The 22,767-nt window shown below is 36.0% G+C and overlaps 1 protein-coding gene across 1 annotated transcript in view; it reads left to right on the top strand.

Annotated features, from left to right (window-relative positions):
* Positions 1 to 22,767, top strand: part of LOC107714287 (CLIP-associating protein 1-like) — a 90,520-nt gene that overhangs the window by 10,285 nt on the left and 57,468 nt on the right. The window lies entirely within an intron of this gene.

Genomic DNA, 22,767 nt, shown 5'->3' with positions numbered 1-22,767 from the left:
ATAGCAGACATAGCCAGCTGAACGTACTGTATCAGTGCACTGGATTAGTGCATTCTCTTAAAGTGACAGCACGTTCTAAATATTAATCGAACAGCAACAACAAAGAAATCACTCACTGCTCTTGATTGAATATCTTTTGTAACTTTAATGAAGATTAATCTTTAATTTATACAGTCAAATATACAATGCTGTTTTAAATTAGATTACTTTATTAAATTTCTGTACCTAAAAACTAATGCACACCTACCTAAAAAAAACTGAAAATCACTGTTTATTTTATTTGTATCTTTACTCTATTGTATTTATTTATGCTGTTGCTTGTAGTTAGATAGATTATTCTTATTTTCTGTATTTTTATTTGACAGTATAGTTTTTCCCTAAACATAGCACATACCGAACCGTACCGAAACCATGACTCTAAAACCGTGATACAAACCGAACCGGGGAAAAGTTGAACCGTTCCACCCCTAGTGCTGGTTGTAGTAAAACACAACTGATTATCTGACTCATCCAAAAGTTGTGTGTTAAACGTTTTAGTTCACCACTTTGTGATTGGAACACTATAAAATAGTTTTTGTCCTGTTGGTTGTGGTGATTTCTGATAAGTGATAGGTTAACCTGAATTAAAAGCGTTTGTGGTTATCTCTATTCTAATGGTGTTGTTGTAGAGCTTAAAACTGGTTAATAAAGGCTTTTGTACTCCATCAAAGAGTAAATCATGTACTGGCATGTTTGCACCACAGTGTTGTTTATATGATCATGAATGCTGTCTAGCCTTTCAATCCAAAGGACCTGTTTAGCCAGTGAAGGACAAAATGCTGTCAACACTCTTTACCATGCAGGATCTAGATGAATTTGTTTTGGCAAGTACATGTAGTAGGACTAAGCCTCTAGATGTTGCCTATAAATCAATTGTCTGTTCATCTTAACCCAAGCATCCTGCAGTTTTTAAAATTAGTGAGTCAATTATTTGACCAGCGTGGAGCAAAATTCAGAATTTAAAAATTCTCTTTCAGTTCATGATGAATTGGATTGAATTGGCCACACCCCCACTGCATGATAAATTGGAATTTGAATTGGAATGACAGGAAGAGTGATTTATTATATTGCAATTCAAAGAGGGGTTTAACAAGTTTAATTTAAAGGGGTCATATGATGTTGCTAAAAAGAACATTATTTGTGTAACACTCCAAAGAGAAAGGAAAAATTGAAATCGCATCATATGACCCCTTTAAATCGCGCTCAAATTGATTTGATTTTGACGCAATATTTTCACTAATGCTCGCAGGCGGCTATGGTAAGGGGCATGTCATTTCCTGACCAGGCGCCGAGTGGTGCCAATCACAACACACACTGGCCAAGCTAACCAATCACAGCACATTTCGTGTTTCAGAAGGCAGGCCTTCATTTGATACAGGAAATATTCGAGCTGTTCATGCCAGACTGGGGAGAGAGGTGTTGTAATAATGTAAAATATGTGAAAAAGAATGTGTTTTTCGAACAACCTAGTATGAGAGCCTGTTCTAGTACACCCCCAAAACAAAATCAAGACTTTGTAAAAGAGCATAATAGGACCCCTTTAATGTTGACTAATTATGCCTATTTATTTATTCTCTGATGTGTGGAATATATCATATTATACCTATGCAGTCATCAAAAGAGATTTTGATTTTGCCATAACACAAAATGTTTTCAGATTAATTTATAGAAATAAAAATGTAATGTTCAAATATATCAAATGTAATGTGTTCAAATATATCAAATGTAATGTGATATATTGACCTACAAGTGTACTAATAGTAAATCTGTGTATCAAAAAGTTCCATATTTCATTAAGTCTATGCTGGGTTTTTTATGCTGATTAGTGATTAGTGAGATATAAAGGAATTATAGGCAGTGCTAGAATTATTGGCAGCTTTTATAAAATGAGCAAAAATGTATGTCTGTTGTGCCTGGAAATATGCCATATGTTGTGTAACATGTTTATGGGTAAATCATACTGAAAAATTATATTTGTTGTGGCAAACTACACTTACAACAATTGTATGCATTTCTTTGAATTTCTTTCCATTCTAATTCTGAATTACAGTTCTGCATCTATTTGCATTTCCTGCATTTATCTGCATCTACCGCTGTTCAAACTCAATTCAAATTCATGCATTCTCAGTTAATCTGAATGGCACATAGCTCTGGTTTCACACAGTGGGCCTGATATCTGTCACCAAGTCCTGTAAACGTATGTAAAAAATGTTGTACCAAAACCCCTGAAGTTGCTTAAGAGCAGCAGAATATTCTGTCTTTAAGCAGCTTACAGACGAAATGTGTCTGACTGGAGAGAGAGGAAAATGGAGGGGGGAGATAAGGAGGGAGGTCTTTTTTTTTTTTTTTTTCGTGCTGCTGATGTACTGTAAGCCCTGTGTCCTTTGTACCACCATTGACTTTATAATAGTGGGAGTAGGTGTGACTTTCATAAAAGCAACTGTTGTGTACGGCACCTCCCTTTATTGTTGAGAGTTATGTTTTGGTTCCGAAGTTGAGTCTTTTTACTGTTTTACATATTCCTGAAACAAAAGACATTTGGCACTGGACACAAGCTTTTTGGCATAATAGCTATTGCCACCTTGTTTAAGTTTTAAGTTGGAAAAAAACAAATCTGTGGTAGAAAAGTAGCCTAGACCTTAAAAACCTTAGGAAATTGGCCATATTTACTTCATACATATGCCATTGCCTACATTTCCCAGAAGCATTGTGAGCTTCAGTTGATCATAGAGACCATTAATGTAAATGGTTTCTATCAGCAAGGCTTATGATACTTTTGGGAAATGCAGCCCTGGTCTTATTGTGAACGATTCATCGCTGTACATTATTCCAGAGGAAAACTATAGAAACCACTTTTCCCGATTGAATCAATTCCCAGCAGATTAAAAAGTCCCACCTTGCATTCTTACTCATTCAATATCCCTTTCATTCTGAAATGTCACATAATAGAATTAAAATGAGTTGTAAGTAACTTCTGTGCTTCTAGCGAAACAGGAAAAACGAATGCTTTTGAAAGTACCATGATGTTTATGCTTTTTGGGAAGTAATCCTGCAACTGGCTTTCTTATAATAGTCTCTAATATTATACAGGAATAAGAAAAACATAGTAAACTGACAGAAAACCATTTAACTAGCTTTGCCATGTGTTGACAATATGTCCATTCTAGTTAAACATTTATTAAGCATCATGTCTTGTTTTCAGCCAGTGCAGTGGAGTATGTTGCTGTTGTCATTTGAGCAAGGCTCAAGTTTAGTAGGCTGCATAACCTCTTGTGATGTTTGTTTAGTCAGCGTATGCTGGAATGTTGAGTTGAGAATGGTGAAGTCATCCTATGTTTGGTAGGAGGTACATGTGGACCCTGCATGTTATGTCATCATGCTTCAGGTTGTGCAAGAGTGCATTCAGAAAAAATTTGATGTAGGACAAGAATTTAATGTTTAAAATATTTTTCTGTGTGATTATTTTCATATATTTTCATACACTGATATGTGGCCAGTCTAATGATATTTGACCATTTTGACATTATCGGCGTTGATAATGAATTGATTAGCTATTGTGTAAGATACTCGCCAGTCAGTAAGATTTTAAGAAATGTAAACTTTTGTTCAGTAAGGATGCATTAAATTGATGAAAGGAGACAGTAAAGCCTTTAACATTGTAACAAAATTATTTCCAATAAAAGTTCTTTTGAATGTTCTATTCATCAAATAATCCTGAATAAAAAGTATCATGGTTTCCACAAAATTTCACAGCTATTTCAACATTGATAATAATAATAAAACACGTTTTGAGCACCACATCAGCATATTATGATTTCTGAAGGATCAGGTGACACTGAAGACTGGAGTAATGGCTGCTAAAAATTCAGCTTTGCCACCACAGGAATGAATTAAATTTTAAAATAGAAATCAGTCAAAATCATCAAATAGAAAACGGTTATTTAAATTTTTTTTTTTTTTGTCAAATAAATGCAGCTTTGGTGAGCAAAAAATATTTATTTCAGATACTTGCCGACCCCAAACTTTTTTGAGTGTGCATTTCATTTGAGCAATTTTGTGTACATTTTATTTGCATTCATTAAATGGTTTGTTGACCCAAAAATGAAAATTCTATCATTTACTCACCCACGTCATTTTTGGGTGAACTATCCCTTTAAATTGCATTATATTTACCTTAAAGTCACCATCAGCACCCCTGCTCTAAAATAAAAAATTAAATAAACATTCTCATTAAAAATACAAATTGCTTGAACACTTTACAAAATAATATAAACATAATGGTAGATTTTAGTAGTGAAGATCAGCAATACATTCAGTTTAATTAAATGGTAGTACATCCAATGGCTAATCATCTTCACCGTCTCTTTCATCTGTTCTCATGGGTTTCTTCCTGTTTTTTCATGCTTTTCTTGTCCTGTCAGTTTATATTATTCAAGCTCCCATAGTCTCTGTCTCTGTGTCTCCTCACTTTACTCCATCACACTCCATACTCTCTTTTTGAACACCACAGCACTGCCGACTCTTCAGTCCTCAGCTTTGAGTGATTTTTTATTTATTTTTTCCCTCCCTCACTGCAGTATGATAGCTAGCACGTGCGGCCCACTTGCCTGTCACTGAACAGTGTGCGTGATGTTCATGGAGCCAGGCTGGCGGCAGGAGAGCGCCATGATGGTGTTGACGCAGGGGGTGATGGGATGCCAGAGTACAGTGAGGGAATGATTGCATGCACAGAGCGGCTGCTGTAGTCTGTCTCTTAAGCTACTAAAGCTTCCGGAAGACGAGGCTCTGATTTAGTTGGCAACGTTCCACCTCTGTCTCTCTGCCCAGCTGTTGCCCTCCCTTCTCCTCTCTCCTCAAACTCCCACAGCTTTTAAACTCTCAAATATTTATTGCTAAAATAATCAGAGAGTTTAGTACACCTCTGCCTGGCCTTTTATCTGCGTTTTAGTCAAGGTCCAAAATTAACTTTATTCCATAATTGCCAGTATTGAATTGATTAAACTGGATCAATTCTTATCAGTTAATCCAATTTCCTGACCATGAATATTTCTTGGCATCCATGAAACTGTATTTTGCATTGTTTTTATTAAAGATTTCAGTCAAAGGCCTTCTTCAGACATTAACCTGTTGATTTAAACACAGGACTTTTTCCTGTTTGTTCCAGTTGCATATACTTTAAATTTTTTTTATTTTTTTTATTTTAATGTGTTTTATTTTTAATTTGCTGCATACTTCACAACTAAACAACATCCCACAAAGGTGCTGTGAATTCACCCATTTTTTTTTAATTAAAGAATTGCATATATTTTAAAAATTATATTTTATTTTATTTTTAATCACTTTATTCTGCGGTTTATTCCAAACTTCACATGAACAACTGAACGACATCTCACAAAGGTGCTCTGAATTCGCCCATTTTTCTTTTTAGTGCCACTGCATTAGATGTGTTGTTCCACTGCTTGAGCATGAACAGAGCAGCCTGTGCTTTTGTCTACGGATGTATTGCTTAACTAAATTGAGGGGGTAATGGCGCTATCTTTTTATGTAACCCATCTTTTTGGCCTTGTGCTTTTGTCAGTCTTACTGAATGAGTGTTTCCGTCCTCTGAATAGACCTATGTGCTTGTATGACATAATAATAGCTCATCATGTGCCAATGTTTGTTTTTGTGTAGGAAAATGAGAAAAGATATGGTTATGAGCTTGAAATCATGTTAAGACATGATCATCATTGTTCACGTTCAGTGAATAGGGTTCAAAATCATTTTCCTCCCACTGATATATAACCACCTAGTTTTAATCTGAATTAATTGTGCATGTGTAATTGTATAAATCCTCACATTTTTCATGTTGACTATATAAGCACAGGGTTAGGGTGGATGTAATTTCTTCTCTTACCATATGCTTTTATGACACCATATTTGCTAGTGTATTTCAATTTTGTTATCACATTGACATTAACTTTTAAAAAGCACATTCTAACTAACCATCTAAAAATACGGCATGCTGTTCATTAGTCAGACTATTAATTGGAAAGCATCTTAATCTGACCCTGCATTTATATACAATACAAGAGAATGGCTGCATTATTCTGTTAGTTTCTTTACGTGTGCATGCATTTAATTGTAGAATTAGGGTTATAAGGATCTCAAGCATTGATCCTGGTCTTTATATTGATCTTAGTGTTTAGTCATATGAAGTGTCATCCTATACTCTAGAAGTTACCAGTTAGGGCCAGAGATTCACTTTTGTCAATAAAAAAATTGTGCACACAGAAAGCTCTATAAATTTCTGCAGAATTGGGATGCTTTAGCAGATTCCATCTGTGCTGTTTTATATTCTGTTTCAGCAAATTTTATGTAAATGTTCTTTTGCCTGAGATTTCAAACCTTTTGAAATCCAGTTTGTTTGTTGATTTCTTCCTAATTTTGCCTTTTCTTTGTTTCTGTATATTCTGTATCTCTCTACTCTGTCTTGTCTTCTTCCTGCAATTATGTTCTATTAATGCTTCCCTTTATGAAGAGGCATCTAATGAAGTCTGTTGGTGCTGAACAGCCACTCTAAACCTACTAGCAGAGTTTCAATGGTTTGCTTTCAGTATCTGAAACTTACGTTGAATCATCAAGACCTGCTTGGCAAACACAACATTAAAGCATCCATTTGTCTGTGCTGTTAGCATTTCATCCAATTGACTCGTGCTTGATCAGACCAAAGAAATAGTATTTCATAGTAGGTATCATACAAAAATTTGCAGTCTGTGCCAAGAATGCCTGCCTGTCAAATTCTGTAAATGTTTCACTGTTGTATGCATTGCTTAAAAACAATAGGCTGTTTGTGTTGAAAAGAATAGTCCACCAAAAATGACAGTTCTGTCATAATTTACTAATGTTTTTCCAAACTTGTTTGACTTTCTTTCTTCTGTGAAACATGAAAGAAGATATTTTGAAGAATGTTGGTATCCAAACAGTTTTGGTTCCCATTGACTTCCATAATTAGTTAAATTATGCTCATAATTATTAATAAACTAATTTTATTATTTATTATTAAATTATTTTACTTGTATTTTACTTGTATTGGTACTGACTACTGAAATTTTGGTACTGTGACAACACTGCTGTTGCTGTTACTGATCAAGTTTAAATGAAGTATTACATTTTTAGATCTACCTTTACTTATTTAGTTGCTTTGTTAAACTGTTGTAAAAATAGCACTTTGTCAGTACTAAAGATTAGAGGTCGGCCGATAGTAGGGTTGTGACGGTGAGGAAATTTTCCCACCAATTAATCGACGTGTGATAACACCGATAATACCGGTATCACTGTGGGGGAAGGGGCGTTTCCTCTTTTCCTCGCTTTCCTTCGCTTTCAAATAGCTTAAAAGCACCGTGCGCATTTTACTTTCACCTTCGAATTAGCGGCAATTCGGCGTCAATTGCTTGAATGCAACAACAAAATACAACGTCAAACTCACTTTAGCCTATATATAAAACATAGAACTTTTATTAACAAAGCGAATAAAAATACACCATGCTATAGGGCAGGCTATGTCTAATATAAAATAACAAATAACTTACATAAAGTTTAAATAGGCCCTAGGTAGCCTATACAAAGCTGGAAATAAGTAAACATGTAGAATATATAACCAAATAAATAAGAAACGGTGTCTGTTCTTTTACTGAACTAAATTATTTTTATTACTATAAAAAAAATCAAAACGACGGTGGGGGTTGGTGCCGCGGTGGGCAAGTGACGTAACTGGTGTTGCGGCTCAACAACGGTATCACCGTCAGCACCGTCTATCGCGGCAAGCCTAGCCGATAGTGGATTTTACCTATAACTAGGTTGGACCACACTGGCCGATACGGATTAATCAACCGCTAATTTTTTTAAATGGATACTGAACAAAAACTAAAATAGTGATTTACTAAAAAAAAGTACTGAACCATACTTTGTAAATGTATGAAAATATTAATATTAATTATATATTGATCATTAAAGTTAGTTCATAGTTAATGTTAACAGAGGCAACTGTAAAATTTAAAAATGTATTAGTTAATGTTGGAATTAACACACTCTAACAAGGAACAATACTTCTACAGCTATTATTAACCTTAGTTAATGTTACAAATGGACTCTTATTGTAAAGTGTTACCGTTTCATATCAACAGTCAAGTGGACACATAAAACTTGCCACAGCACACCGGCAGAAGTAATGATTATGAATGCGTCAGGGAAAAAACAGCAAGAACACTGCCTTAACATTATAATAAATCATTGGTAAACTAGTGTTTTCTGTATTTTCGGCTGCAGTGATGAAGTCGACGACACTGACTCATCATCTCCACAGTGGACGTGCATGTTTCATACGGATTACATAATCTGAAAATATTTGTTTTCCATTTGAAGTAGTTCATTTAAAAGTAGACATTTTGCTTTCTATAGATATATTTTTCATGTCTGTGAGGCAAGCACAGTTTCGGTTATTTCTTTTTTTTTTGACATACTCAAGTTCACAGAGACCTAGATGGCAGAAAGCGCACCCTGTTTACTTTCATTATTTGACAAAAGTACAATGTTTTGTTGTTATTGTGAGTGCACACAAATGAAAGTAGACCTTTTACAGATTCAAAAGATGTATTACTCTGTATGAGCAAAAATGAGGTTGATGAACGAAACAAACATTTGGATGTCCGATGTACTGTAAATACTAGAGCCCGACCGATATGTTTTTTTGGGGCCGATACCGATATTAGGGAGTTTAAAAAAGGTCGATATCGATATATCGGCCGATATTCTTTGTGTATATTATAGTACAATACCAGTCAAAAGTTTGGACACGTTCCCATTCGTGTGTCCAAACATTTGACTGGTACTATACATAGAATACAGTATATACATAAACAATATATATATATATATATATATATATATATATATATATATGTAATGGAGGGGTATTTAACAATTTAACAATAAACTTTATTATCCAAAATGAGTCTGACATCAGTGCACTCATTTTGTTAAAAAAATCGTGAATCGAATCGTGAAATCAAAATCGTGAATCGAATCGTGAGTTGAGTGAATCGTTACATCCCTACTCGATTCGCGTTCGAGAGGGTTCCTCGAGCTGAAGGCATTCCATTTATTTGGTGCGGATTCGCCGCGCCTTTACAGAGATATGGCCGTTCAAAGTTTCAGTGGTTTTCCATAGACTTAAGCTTTAAAGCGTTTCATCCAGGTCGCCAGTAGCAAACAATGGAGCGCGCTCTGCTGTACAAACTAAGTAATTACACCATTTCAAGCACTTTATCTGTGTTATATGTTCTGTAAAAAAAAACAATTCATATCGGCGGCATATTCGCCGATACGATATATCAGCGACAGGCTCATATCGGCCGATAATATCGGCAAAACGATATATCGGTCCGGCTCTAGTAAATACCACATAGACCAGCTGTTAATAATCTGTCCGTCACGGACTACGTGACTTCGCCACTTCCTGTGCAATTTTTTTTTCTGCGACTAATAAAATTTTGATCAACTAAGCCTATTCTCAGTTAGTCGTCTATTAGGGGGTAGCCCTAGAAGTCTTTGCATTAACAACGATTTGGGACAACTATAATATAATTTAATGGAAAACTGTTTGAATGATGCTTTGTGGCACGGCAGGATTTCTGTAGGCTAAATCAACATAAGTTTGCTTTCTCATGTCACTAGCTTTAAATATGCAACTTTGCTGACTAACAAATGCATTAATGTGACCAGCTGGATATACAGTAATGCAAATACATGGTAACAGTCTTGACATTAAACATTTGGGTTGGACTTGCGTGTGTTTTGGTCACAATGTTTTAACTGCTTGAGGTGCTACTAATGTTTGCATCCTCTCAGCCTTGACAGCAAACATACTCCTTTCTTCACTAATGCAGCATCTAGCCAACAAATTAATTACTTAGTAATGATATGAAAACATGCACTATATAGTATACTGTATACACACTGTTTCATTGTCTATTTTAAATGCGCATCTCAAGTGTCCCGCTCTGTGCAGCGCGCAGCATTACGTGTCAAAACAAACAGCACGTGGTGTCAGTGATTCCGACTCTAGAGCCCACTCTTGTACTGTATAATGACAGCAAACCTTCTCAACTCTGAGAGGTCCTTGCAACGGACACAACCCGGAAAAACTATCAGCATGGATTTTTGCTGATAGTTCCAGCAATCGACTATCGGTGCCGATTAATCGGTCAACCTCTACTAGAGATAGTAGGTATGATCACAGTAGGGTGTATCGCAAGTAACCTCCATCACAACAGGACAACCAGTGTGTTATCAGCTCATCCAGGCTTTTGAAGGAAATAGAGCTGAACTTCACGCCCGTACAGAGTTCAGCCCTCTGTATGACTGATTTGATCTCTGAGCAAAACGCATGTCTTTGTTGTTTGTTGCATGTCTTGAGCTGTTAATTCAGCTGCCCTTCAACAGCACGAATGACCAAAACACTTCCACTGCCACACAGTGTCAACTACAGTCTCCTGAGTTCTGTCTTTTTGTTAATAGTAATTCTTCCCTTTTTTAGCTGCTGTTTGTAGCAGAATCTTGGCTTGTGCCAAGGTCACCTGACTGTTAAGCTGTTTGCTACTGTCCTTTATGTTTTATTTTAGAGTGCAGCTCATGCATTAGTATGTTAGTCCTGTTTGAACCTGATTTTCCCATGGTTGCCTCGGACAGCATACAGTAATCCAGGCCATGGATCTGCCTTCAGTTGAAATGCACCAACAGCGTCTTTTTAGTAGCAGTAAATTAGAAGATTCTTTAATGTTTTTATGTCTCTTATGCTCACCAAGGTTGCATTTATTTATTCAGAAATACAGTAAAAACAGTAATATTGATAATATTATTACAATTTAAAAGACACGTTTTCCATTTTAATAAAAAAATTAAAATATTCCTGTGGTGGCAAAGCTGAATTTTTAGCAGCCATTACTCCAGTCTTCAGTGTCACATGATCCTTCAGAAATTATTCTGAAATGCTGATTTGATGCTAAAAAAACATTTGTTGTCAGGGGTGCACATATGTTTTTCAGTCTGGTTCTAATGATGTCTTTACTATTATTTAATGCATCAATTTCTTACCAAAAAGAAAAACTGACTCTAAAATTACGGTTTGCAGGATTCTTTGAATAGGAAAATCAAAAAAGAGTGTTTATTAAAAAACACTTGATCAATTGAATAATTGCAGAATTTTTTTTTGTTTGGTCAAAAACAACAACAAAAAATCGTACTGGGCCCAAACTTTTGAATGGTAGGTTATGTATATGTATGTTTTTGTGTATAAGCATTATATCTTTTAGTTTGGCCTTTATGTTGTTTGTCTAGTTTCACTCCCTTCTTGCAAGTGTGAGAGTGTTTAGACAGATGTTTATCTATTTGTCATTTACACATATGCTGCTTGTCTATGCTTTACACACAGTCTTTTGCTCCACCCTCGCTCTAACTGCTGGAGTATTCTAGGTTGTGTTATGTAGAGCAGAGGTCCCCAACCACTGGGTCGCGACCCACTACCGGGCTGTGGAAGAATTGCTACCGGGTCGCAAAAATGTTCTGGGAAAAATGTGTAGATATGACACTCTGTTATTTATTTATGTTAATGATTGTTCTAATTATTCTGTATTTTCTTTGTATGTGATTGATATGGATTAGCAATTAGACAATTTCATGTTAAATAAGTAAATGAAAGATTGCTCTGAGTCTGATCTGTCACATATTAGGAGTTAAAAGGTTCGCAGTTGATCCGTAATACGTATGGATGAGACCCTACCGTTCAGCACGCACATGATTCGCAGATTAATTTGCCAATTTACACGTACAAGCAATTTTAAACCACAAGAAGAAGAAACGAAAGAGAGCTCAATTCGTTACTCACGCACTGTTCTCGCACACAATCAAAGCGCGCACAAGCATAGAGACGTGTTTCAGACAGCACGGAAATACAGAGTTGCGTATACATACACATAAAATTAGCCTGTCAAAAACCCATCACGGCATTGTCATTCTCTGTGCTTTAAATAATTTTTTTCTTGCTTATCAGAAAAAATAGTCCGATCTGTGACTCAAAAAAAAAACCACAATATAATGCGTTGAACCACTATATAATGCTATTATAATACCCTAATATATATATATATATATATATCCCCCACTGTCCAGCCAGTCCGCGAGAATACTTTCCAAACGTAACCGATCCGTGGTGTAAAAAAGGTTGGAGACCGCTGATTTAGAGAGTCAATCTAAAAATGAGTCATGCTTACATTCATGTCTTGCATTTTTACCAATATTGTGACTAGGGGTTGACCGATACGTGTTTTTTAAGGGCCTATGCCGATACCGATTATTACAGACCAAGTAGACCGATAACCGATATTTTTTGAACCGATATATATGTCTGGTGTAAAAATTACAATTAATGTCAAAATTAAGAATAACAAGGGTTCTGACAAAAACTGCCTTCCCTGGTGTTGGTTGTACTAATTACCCTTGTCTTCCTCTGTGCATTCATCTGCAATAAGGGTAATATAAAGAGAGAGTTAAAAGTGGGGCCACTGTATGCTTCATGATTAAGCCTATGAATACTGTACTTTAAAACATTTTAAATAACAAGTTAAAATAAAACGTTTGAAAAATAATACATTATTATTAAAAGTTTATCTGGGCGGAAACTAAATTTTTACCTCAGACCATATGCTACATGCACGCACAGAGGTTTTTTTTTTCTTACCATCTTTTGGGGGTTTCTTGCTTTTAGACTAGTCGACTAGTCAGGTACAAAACTTTCGTTTAAACTTCAGTCAAATTAGTCGTCGCACAAATCCCTAGTAATAGCATAACCTCTCATAATTCTTCATTGATTCTTTTCTGATGACTAAATCATAACCTACAAGAGGTGACTGTTCAATTCATCATCTAATGCACATCAATTGATTAACTTAAAAAAGCACAATGTATATAATAAGTGTAAATAATTTAATTGTCTTCATAGCTCCATTGTAGAAGTTGTTAAGAAGACCGCAACTATTTTAATGAAACCATAACACTAATAGCCTATTTTAGGCAAACTTGGTTCAAAAGCCTTTTAAAATGTCAAAATTTTTGTCATCCTAATCTTAGCCTACGTGACAGTATCTTAATCTTGGCCTATGTGACAGTAATTTCCATTAGTTTTAATTTACAGTGCAGTGCAAATGAAGGCATAAAACATTAATTTAATTGATCTTTTAATCAAATGAGAGTTAAACTCAATTTTTGGCAAACAAAGGGGTTGACTATTAAAATTAAAACATGGAAGAAATAGAGTATTGTGTGATTATTATTTTAAACAAAAGTTGTAATAATTGTTGTAGTAGTAATCGTAGTAGTAGTAGCTAAACCAAACTTTTATTTTGACGGGTTGCCATGAGGTAGCCTATGTATATGATATGATGCTAGTTTTACTCAAATGAAACGGTCAAATGCTCATGAAGTAACTCTCAGAGCAGTTCTGGAGATGTTGTTCATGTATTTATGTCCTCATTTAGTGAGACGGCAGATGCTGAAAACACAGAGAGCGTCACGCACTTCAGTATGTGTGTAGTAAACAAAACCGCGTGTCTGTGCCATTTACATACACAGAGACACGCAGAACATGCAGGATTCATATTTAAATAGTCTTTTTGCGGCTTAATATTTACATATACTAGTCCATAGCGAGAGGCGATTTAAGTGTACTGACCTACTTTTGATTAATTCATCCAAACTTTGACAAATTCCGTGACATTCCGCGTTATACAGTACATTCCATTTTATATGACTAGACTCCGCGATTCCGTCCGCGTTTTACCCATCGTGGAAACCATAAATAGATAATATTGAGGTGTTTTGCGACTTCAGTGTAGTGGATTGTGATTTATTGCAACTTCAGCAACGTCTGCTGCTGCCTTAGAGAGACAACTGATGCGTGATCACTGATGCAGCTCCAGTTAGCAAGCGCTTTTAGTGTGAGAGTGCAAAACTTTCCTTTCCAAGGCCTTTAGCCTTCCACGCTGATTGGTCGGACTCGTGACTCCCAACAAATCAGATGGGCGGTGGGCGGAGATTGCTTTAGACCACAGAGTGGTGGGTTCTGACAGGCTGCATCAGAGCCAGATAGCGTGTTTAAAAATTTAATAATTTTATTGGCAAATCGGTTTTGAAAATGACCGATACCGATAATCATAAAAATGCTTAATATTGGCGTTGATAATCGGCCAGGCCGATAATCGGTCGACCCTTAATTGTGACTTGTTTGGACCACACACTGGCTTTGGACACCCCAGCAACTTGATGGATTAGAGAAAGTTGTCTTTGACACACACACTACACTCATGCACACTCAGCTGACTTCAGATTTCCTGCACTGGTCAGCACCTACTGTCGTAAAAGTCGCATGTGTGTGTTTGATAAGAGGAAATGCTCTTTGCTGGATATCAGCTGTAGTTGTTCTGCCTTTCTAAGGTTTCCGTTTTGTTGGCAAGGATTGTCCACATTCCTTTCTCACTGTGTCAAGATGGCACCCGCTTCACTTCTTGAGTGTATATTCCAAGCAGTTGGAAAGTTTCCTCTGACCTCTAAGTGTAGGCTTGTGTGGCATTCTATTGTGAGGAAAAAGGAAATGCTCGGGTTGTCATAGTCAGACCTAGGGCTGGACGATATGGCCAAAATTTATATCACGATATTGAAGACAGTCGGTTCCCTTCACAGATACATTTATATAAAACACCCGCGACATTTTTTGATTTTGAAACGTGCAGTGCTCATGTTTATTCAACAAAGTCAAACGCCACAAATAAATCAATGTATGGGAAACACTGGTAATGTATATCGTAATATCAGAAATGTGTTTTAAAATCATATCACCGTTATTGAAAAAAATTATATCGCGATACATATTGATATTGAATTATTGTCCAGCCCTAGTCAGACCCCGTCGATACTGCTTGACTTTCAGTGGCTTTTGTCAGTCTGCTTGCACAGCAACATTGACTGATTTGTAGGGTTGCACTACAGTTCTGCCCAATACCAATAAGCTGATAATTATTTTAATGTTGTGCCAATATTCAAATTCTGCACTATTTTGTCAAAATAAATGAAAAATAAAACGCACAAAAAAATTCAAAGTGATCGTCTTGAATGTGAGTAAAATGGATTTACCACAACATTTATAATGCATTGAGATTTCCTGAAGAATAGAAGATGTTAAATATAATTTAGGTGGAATATCTAAATTTAGAAACAGCAAAATATGAATGTCTGTCATTCATAATTTCAAACCAAATTAACAAACCAAAAAAAAAGTAACAGGATTTTACCATTGTCTTCTTTTAAATACTTTGGACCAATGTGTAAATACCATGTACAGCTAATATAAATATTTAGTACCAAGCTATCGGTGTATCATCTAATACAGTCACTGTCCCGTGGTACTACCATAGTACTTTTTTGTAAAGGGTTAATATTCAGAAATGAACATTTCTTCTTTCCCTCAGGGTGTTTCTTCACAAGTTGTTTTTGTTTTCTCTGAAAATGTGCTGTTTTAGGAGGACAGTTTCTTAGTGACGCCATTATCAAGATCCACAAGCTGTTTAGTGCGCTGCAGGGCTGGTTAATTTGAAAAGCTTTAGAGAAACACAGCAACATTTATTGCACTAACAAGTAATGAGATTGTTTTTGTTGTTTGTTTTATCATTTCACATAGGATATTGTGTGCAGTGCTGTTCATATATGAGAGCTGTTGTCTCCAGCACACTGCCTAAAAGTTTTTAAATAGCCCGTAGACAGTTCTGCAGCCCAGTGAACCACAGTAATGTCTGTGAGGACAGTATGTGTGGAAGTGTTTTTTGTCCAAAAAGAAAGAAAGAAGAAGATCCGATTAATCGATTAACCGAAAAAATAATCGGCCAACTAATCGATTATCAAAATAATCGTTAGTTGCAGCCCTAGTGTGGACAGTGCTGTGTGTTCTCCCTCTTACATAAAGAGGAAGGTGATGGGGTTGGGATCAGGGCAGCGCTGATAAGCTCTCTCAAATTCATGCACGTTTAAATATGGATGCGGTTTAATAGGGGTCACAAAGGTCACAGAAAGGACAGTGAGGTTTTTTTGTTCTTTGAGCGATGCCTCGCTCTAATTTGACATTTTAATTAGCTCGCTGTTATTGTTCTGTAGCTTGTTGGTTCTGTATTTCTTGTGTAACTTTTCAGCCCAGTAAACAAGTTCCATAGTTCTTATGTTGCTGTGATTTTTGGTTTGATGTAGAGTAGATTGTTTAGTTCCTCGTGGCTTGTGCATGTTGTTTTGATAGAGATCATGCCTGCAGTAATCGGTCCCATGAGCTTTCTGAAGATCTTAACAGCTCCCCTGATGTGCTTTTAGTCCACCATTGTATTCTGAAAACTTGCACTCCCTTACCTAGCCAATACCTTCTATTAGCCTAGATATGCTAGTGTTGGTCCAACAACTCACATGGAACTAGGGCTGGGCGATATGGCAAAAATGTAATCTCGATAAATTTTTCCCATATTGAACGATAACGATATATATTTCGATATAAGTTGTTAATGCTTCCAGCTTTAAAAGAGTATCCCAACAATGACTGAAGCCACAAAAATTAGAGGGTTCATTAAATTACACTTTAAAAGTATAGTTTATTAAAAAAAAAAAAAAGATTACACATTTGGCCTTAAAAATTTAAACAACTTACTAAAATAAATTTAAAAATAAAAGTTGTGACAAAAGATGGTAAATGAGAGTAAATGTCCAAAATCCCTGAAGTGACTGAAGCCACAAAAATTAGAGGGTTCATTAAATTACACTTTAAAAGTATAGTTTATTAAAAAAAAAAAAAAGATTACACATTTGGCCTTAAAAATTTACGTCAATGTCCTGCCATGAGGGAGCCAAGTGCCTTGTTTTTTTATCAGCTGATAAAACTTTTGCAACGGCCTTCTCCTGCTCTAGCACTCGTGCTATAATGGCATGGCGTGACCCCCACCTGGTGGGTGATTCTGTGATCAACTTGTGCTTTGGCAGCTTGAGCTCCTCTTGAGTGACCGCTAGTTCTCGTTTCTTTTTCCATGAGAAGGAAAAAGCACTGACCACTTTTTTGCACACACCCATGGCTCTTTGGATTCTCTGGTCTCTCATACTCCCCAGGGCTATACGATCATTTATTTATTTATCTCTGCCTTTACCGCACACAACCACACGCAAGTTGGTGATAGCCTTAAATCCTGTGAAATCAATTGCCACTTCCATATAACGGAATTCGTGCTACCTTTTTTGTCCACAATTTCATAATCTTTGGATAATAACTCGAGGTTAGTTTCACTTTCGTCGCCGCTTCCACTCATTTATTTATTTTTTTTTGTCGTCGTCGTCGTGTCGAGTTTGCTTCGCAAAGTGCGGTAGGAAATGGACTCTGTACTGTGACGTGCACGTGCACGCTGATTGGTTGTTGTCGCATATTTCTGCTATGTGGCTCTTGGATCAATCCATATCGAGTAAAAATGTCCAGAGCTTATCATCGTTATCGACATAAATTTTATCGCGATTCGATATGATATCGTTTATCGGCCCAGCCCTACATGGAACCCAGTAATTCCCAAACTTTTTTTGAAATATTCTGTGAAATTGCTGTCAAAGAGTAATTAACTGGTGAAGTGGATGTACTTATTGTAGAGTTAACAGAAGTTATCATGAACAAAAATGTCAGTAGACCGGGGAAATTTTAAAATGATTGGTTCATTCATAAATCTGTAAGATCTTACCTTCATGCTGTGGAAATATAAACCGGAAGACAGAAGACAATCAGCGCAGTGCTGAAAAGGGATGTGGTTACATAAGGTCTTTACAGTATAATAAAAATAATAACAAAAAAATTTTGTATTAGTATTATATTTTATATTATTTACATTTGATTTTTTTGTATTTTATTTACAATAATATTATTATAACTAATTATTAAAAAATGAAGATATATCACTTTTGTAATAATAAATTGTACTTTTAAAATAAAAATGTAGAAAATTCAAAGGAAAAAATTGTGTAAAAATTTTTTTTTATGATTCAATTAATTATTTGCATTACATCAACTTACGAACCACTTGCAGTTCTCTCATGAACTCCTGTTTTAACTCCTGAATTAGCCTATTAACTAATTTTAGTTTTAAATGGTAGTTCAGTGAATAATGACTTTTATTTCACTGTTTTACATGCACTTTGAATGGACTTCTTTTATGGTTATTTTTATGGTGTTTTTTGGGTCCTTTTTGGAGTTTCACATTAATCGTAAGGACTCTTGTGAGCAGCGAAACATGATCTCATTTCAGAGAACATGACCGTGCAGTGATGGAAGAGCCAGTGAATAGTGAAGTGGGAGGCACTTATTTTGTAGGATGAGAAGACATCTCATTTCAGGCGTTTCTCAAGAGAAATTCAGGCAGGGAAAGCGTCTGGTGATGCGAGTGTTGCTCAGTATCGGTGCTTCTTGTGCTGTGCTGCTGTGGTGTGACTGCAGTATCGTAGGCGTTTTCTCTATTCAGACTCCATTTAGCCACTCCTGACGTCCCTCAGGCCCTTTTTACCGGTGACTCAGGGTGCCACTGTACTACTTAAGAACAGCTGTGGTGCAACATTAGTCTTATATTACAGATGGCCTTGAATCTCCCTCAAGCGCTGACCTGAGACCAGCTTATTTAATAAAAATCCTTTGAACTCACAATCCTCCCAAATACAAGGCTAATGTAGAGTGTATGGCCATTACTTAATCTTGGTGGTGGTGCGGTTGCAGGTATGATAATAATAATGGCCCAGCACATGGAGAGTGGGCCTATGTTGATTTCTTGCATCCATGTCTGGGCCTGTTGACTTCATTCCAGCTGTTCTTCCTTGACTCATGGAAAATCACAGAGAATTCTCACAAAGCTGGCACCAATGAGCAAACCAGCGTAGAAGCAAAACTATAAAAAAAATTTTGGGTTGACATAATGATTAATAGTGGTTGTTGGCAATGAAACAAAGTTAACTAGAGTTCAGCTTTATGCAAATGAGAGACCTGATAGCTTTAGCAACGCATGCTGACTGGAAAGACCTTTGTTAGACTTACACCGTGTTATTTATTTAATAATTTTTTTACATACAATCTTTCAGCATTGTCTTCAGTAGTATTTCAGTTTGAACACTGGTTTCCTTAACAGGCAGTGTACACCCTGTGCCCTGCAGATCACTTAGTCCTGCAGTCTCACTGGCCTGGATAATGTCCTCCCATTTGGACAGGCCTAATGAGGACTCTGTTCCTGTGAGGATCAAGCTTATTTTACCAGCTACATCAATCTGTAATGATCCTGGTAACATACCACCAAAGAAATCATAGTGCAGAGGTTTTCCACCTTGGGTTTGCATATAGAGTTGGATCTTATTTGTGGGGTTTTCCCCTTTTTTATAGCATCATTTTTATAGTTCTAGTTTCTGTATGTTCTTTTTTGGGGATAGAAATCAATATTTTTATTCAGCAAGGATGCATTCAATTGATCTAAAATTACAGTAAAGACATTTAGAATGATACAAAAGATTTCCATTTCAAATAAATGATGTGCTTTTGAAGTTTCTATTAAAAGAATCCTGAAAAACATGTCACAACTGTTTTCAGTATTGATACTAATGAGCAATGTTTCTTGAGCACCAAATCAGCATATTGGAATTATTTTTTAAGGCTCACATGACGCTGAAAATTTGTGTAATGGCTGCTGAAAATTCAGCTTTGCCATCACAGGAGTAAATTGCATTTTAAAATATATTTAAATGGAAGAACAGATGTTTTGAGTTGTAACATTTCACAAATAACTTTTTCTTACTGTATATTTGATAAAATAAATGCAGTCTTGGTGAGCATAAGAGACCAAAAACGTTTAAAAATCTAACTGGCCCCAAATCTTAACGGAGGTGTATAAAAAAATGCAGTTTGTCTTGGGCTTAAAATATTGCAGGAAATGTAGGCTATAACAAACCAGATGTAAAGGTGAACTTGATGATTCAGAACCTTTGTTTTCATAGGAAACAATTATTGATCCAAGTTAGACATTCATGCAGAATGAGTTTTTGCTTTCATAACAGGGCTTTCAGGGTGCAAGATACTAAAAAGAAAAGTCAATAATAATAAAGTTGACCAGTGAAATAAAAATGTAATTTGTTGTCTGTAACATTCTGTGTTTTTTTTTTTAAGTAGATGAAACAGTTAATTTAATGATACATGATCATTTATTTGACCCTCTGACTGAAAAGCTCCGTTTTGGAATTTTTTTTAATTTCTTTAATTGCAATTTACTATAAAGAAAAATCTGATTCCTCATGACAATGACCCCTTTTAAAATGGGCCATGCACTAAAAAAGGTTGAGCTCCACTGTCTTAGTGAGGGATGTACAGGCGCTGTTGGACTGATTAGCAAGGTGGTATGAATTGTTGAAGACGACGAAACCAGGGGAATGAGCACATATCCATGAAACAGATCTGTCTCGTTAGTGTGTTCTGACAGCTACATGCCTCCTCTCTCCTGCTATTCACCGTTTGTCTAGCCAGGTGTGACGGAGTCTGCATAGACTTATGTAATAGTTTATTTTGGTATTGATTTGAGCCTGGAGCAGAAGCTGGAATGATCGATCACGCTCCTGTGTATTTCCTATCAGCCATTAACAAGGAAACAGAGGAAGGAATGAAGCAAAAAAAAGCACAGAGAGATGAAACAAAAGCTCAGAAAGGAGAACAATAGTCCTTGACTCTTTTCTTTGACTGTGGTGGATAGGAGAGATATAAATAGCGGGATAGTGTATGTTTAAATTTGGCAGCCTAAGATGGTCTGAAGCAGGAGGTTGCTGGTGAGAAGATGGTTTGGATTGCACATAGGGAGGAGGCGGGCTTACAACTCTTTGATGAAAAATACAGAAAAAAACATTAATATTGTGAAATATTATTACAGTTTTGTTTTCTACTGTTTTCTATTTTAATAAAATGTAATTTATTCTTGTGATGACACAGCTGAATTTTCAGCAGCCATTACTCCAGTCTTCAGTGCCATGTGATCCTTCAGAAATCATTCTGATATGCCGATTTGGTGATCAAGAAACATTTCTTCTTATTATTATCATTATTATTATTATTTTGAAAACAGTTGCCACCGTGATACATTTTTGCAGGATTCAATGATGAATAGAAAGTTCAAAAGAACAGCACTGATTTGAAATAGAAACCTTTTGTAAGATTAAAAATGCTTTTACTGTCACGTTTGATCAATTTAATGCATCCTTGCTGAATAAAAGTATTAATATATTTTAAAAAATGACTTACTGACCCCAAATTTTTTAATGGTGTATATATAGTAGAAAATGGCTAAATCTGTTCCCATCTGTGAGAATGTGTGCATTAAGGAGGACAGCAAAGAAATCAGCTGTGTGCTACCCAGTGCCTCATGATACGACTTGCCTTTTTTGCACCTCCTCTAAGGCATTTAATACTCTCCTCAGCTGATGTGGTTTATCTGTGTCTCAGTCCTGGGTGTCACCAGCATAATTAGCCATTTTCTGTATTGGTGAGAACAAAGGATCAGGACTATGTTATAGTAGATATATTAGAGTCAAACCCAGCTGCTTAAATACATATGTAAAATAAATCAAGAGGGCAGGATTAAACAAATGACAGGAGATTAACTTTAAACGTGAGGATTTCCAAAAATTGCACCATTATCTGCCTTCTAGAAGTCAGGTGATGCGATTGTGTTGATAATAGGGCTGTGTATCACCAGCAAAGTCACGATACGATACGTATCACGATACAGGACTGCACTGAAATTCTCCAGCACTGAAAAACAGCTGTTTATTAAACACTGCATACTATAGTGCCATTTCTAACTATTGGCAGAGCAGGCAGTTGACCTCTGCATTATGAAGGGCCTCCATAACTGTACCACAGTACAATATAGGTAATGGCATATGTTTCATGTTTACATTGTGCACTCCTAACCAGGTACAATATTATGATTGTTTGCATCTTGTTTTTAAGCCCATAAATAATAATGTACTCGTTCTAATAAATTTATATTGTAATGTACTCATACAAATATATATTAAAAAAAACACTTACATTGCTGGTAGGTTACCGTAGTCCCAGTCTTTATTGAAAATTACTTTGTTTGTGAAGATTTACAATTATCATTTACCTTATTTAAGGGTTTCCAAAAATTGCACCATTATCTGACTTTAAGAAGTCAGGTGATGCATTTGTGTTGATATGGTGTTAGCAGGCCTGCTCTCACTATACGCTCATTGAACAGTCCTCAACCCCATGACAAGGAAAGTTAAGTGGTTGGGCGGAGCATTTGCAGTATGTTTGTTTTGTGCCGATCTTCTCGTGATGGTTGGAATAAAAGAGAGACCAAATTGTTGACCATTGAAGTGAAATTTGTTTAAATATGTGTAATGAACTTTACTGGAAAGGAACTACTGTGGCTGCAATGTCAAAAAAGGCTGAGAAAGGAGAAAATAAATAAGATGTTAGGGATTTACCCATAATCCTTTGCACTACTCGTTTGGAGTAACATAAGCATACTAATCTTAAGTAGTGCTGGGCGGTATACCGGTTCATACCGAATACCAGTGTTTATTTTTGTT

Source organism: Sinocyclocheilus rhinocerous, unplaced genomic scaffold, assembly GCF_001515625.1.
Source record: "Sinocyclocheilus rhinocerous isolate Xijiao unplaced genomic scaffold, SAMN03320098_v1.1 scaffold12, whole genome shotgun sequence".
Classification (NCBI taxonomy): domain Eukaryota; kingdom Metazoa; phylum Chordata; class Actinopteri; order Cypriniformes; family Cyprinidae; genus Sinocyclocheilus; species Sinocyclocheilus rhinocerous.
This window is presented reverse-complemented; position numbering and strand designations above follow the sequence as displayed.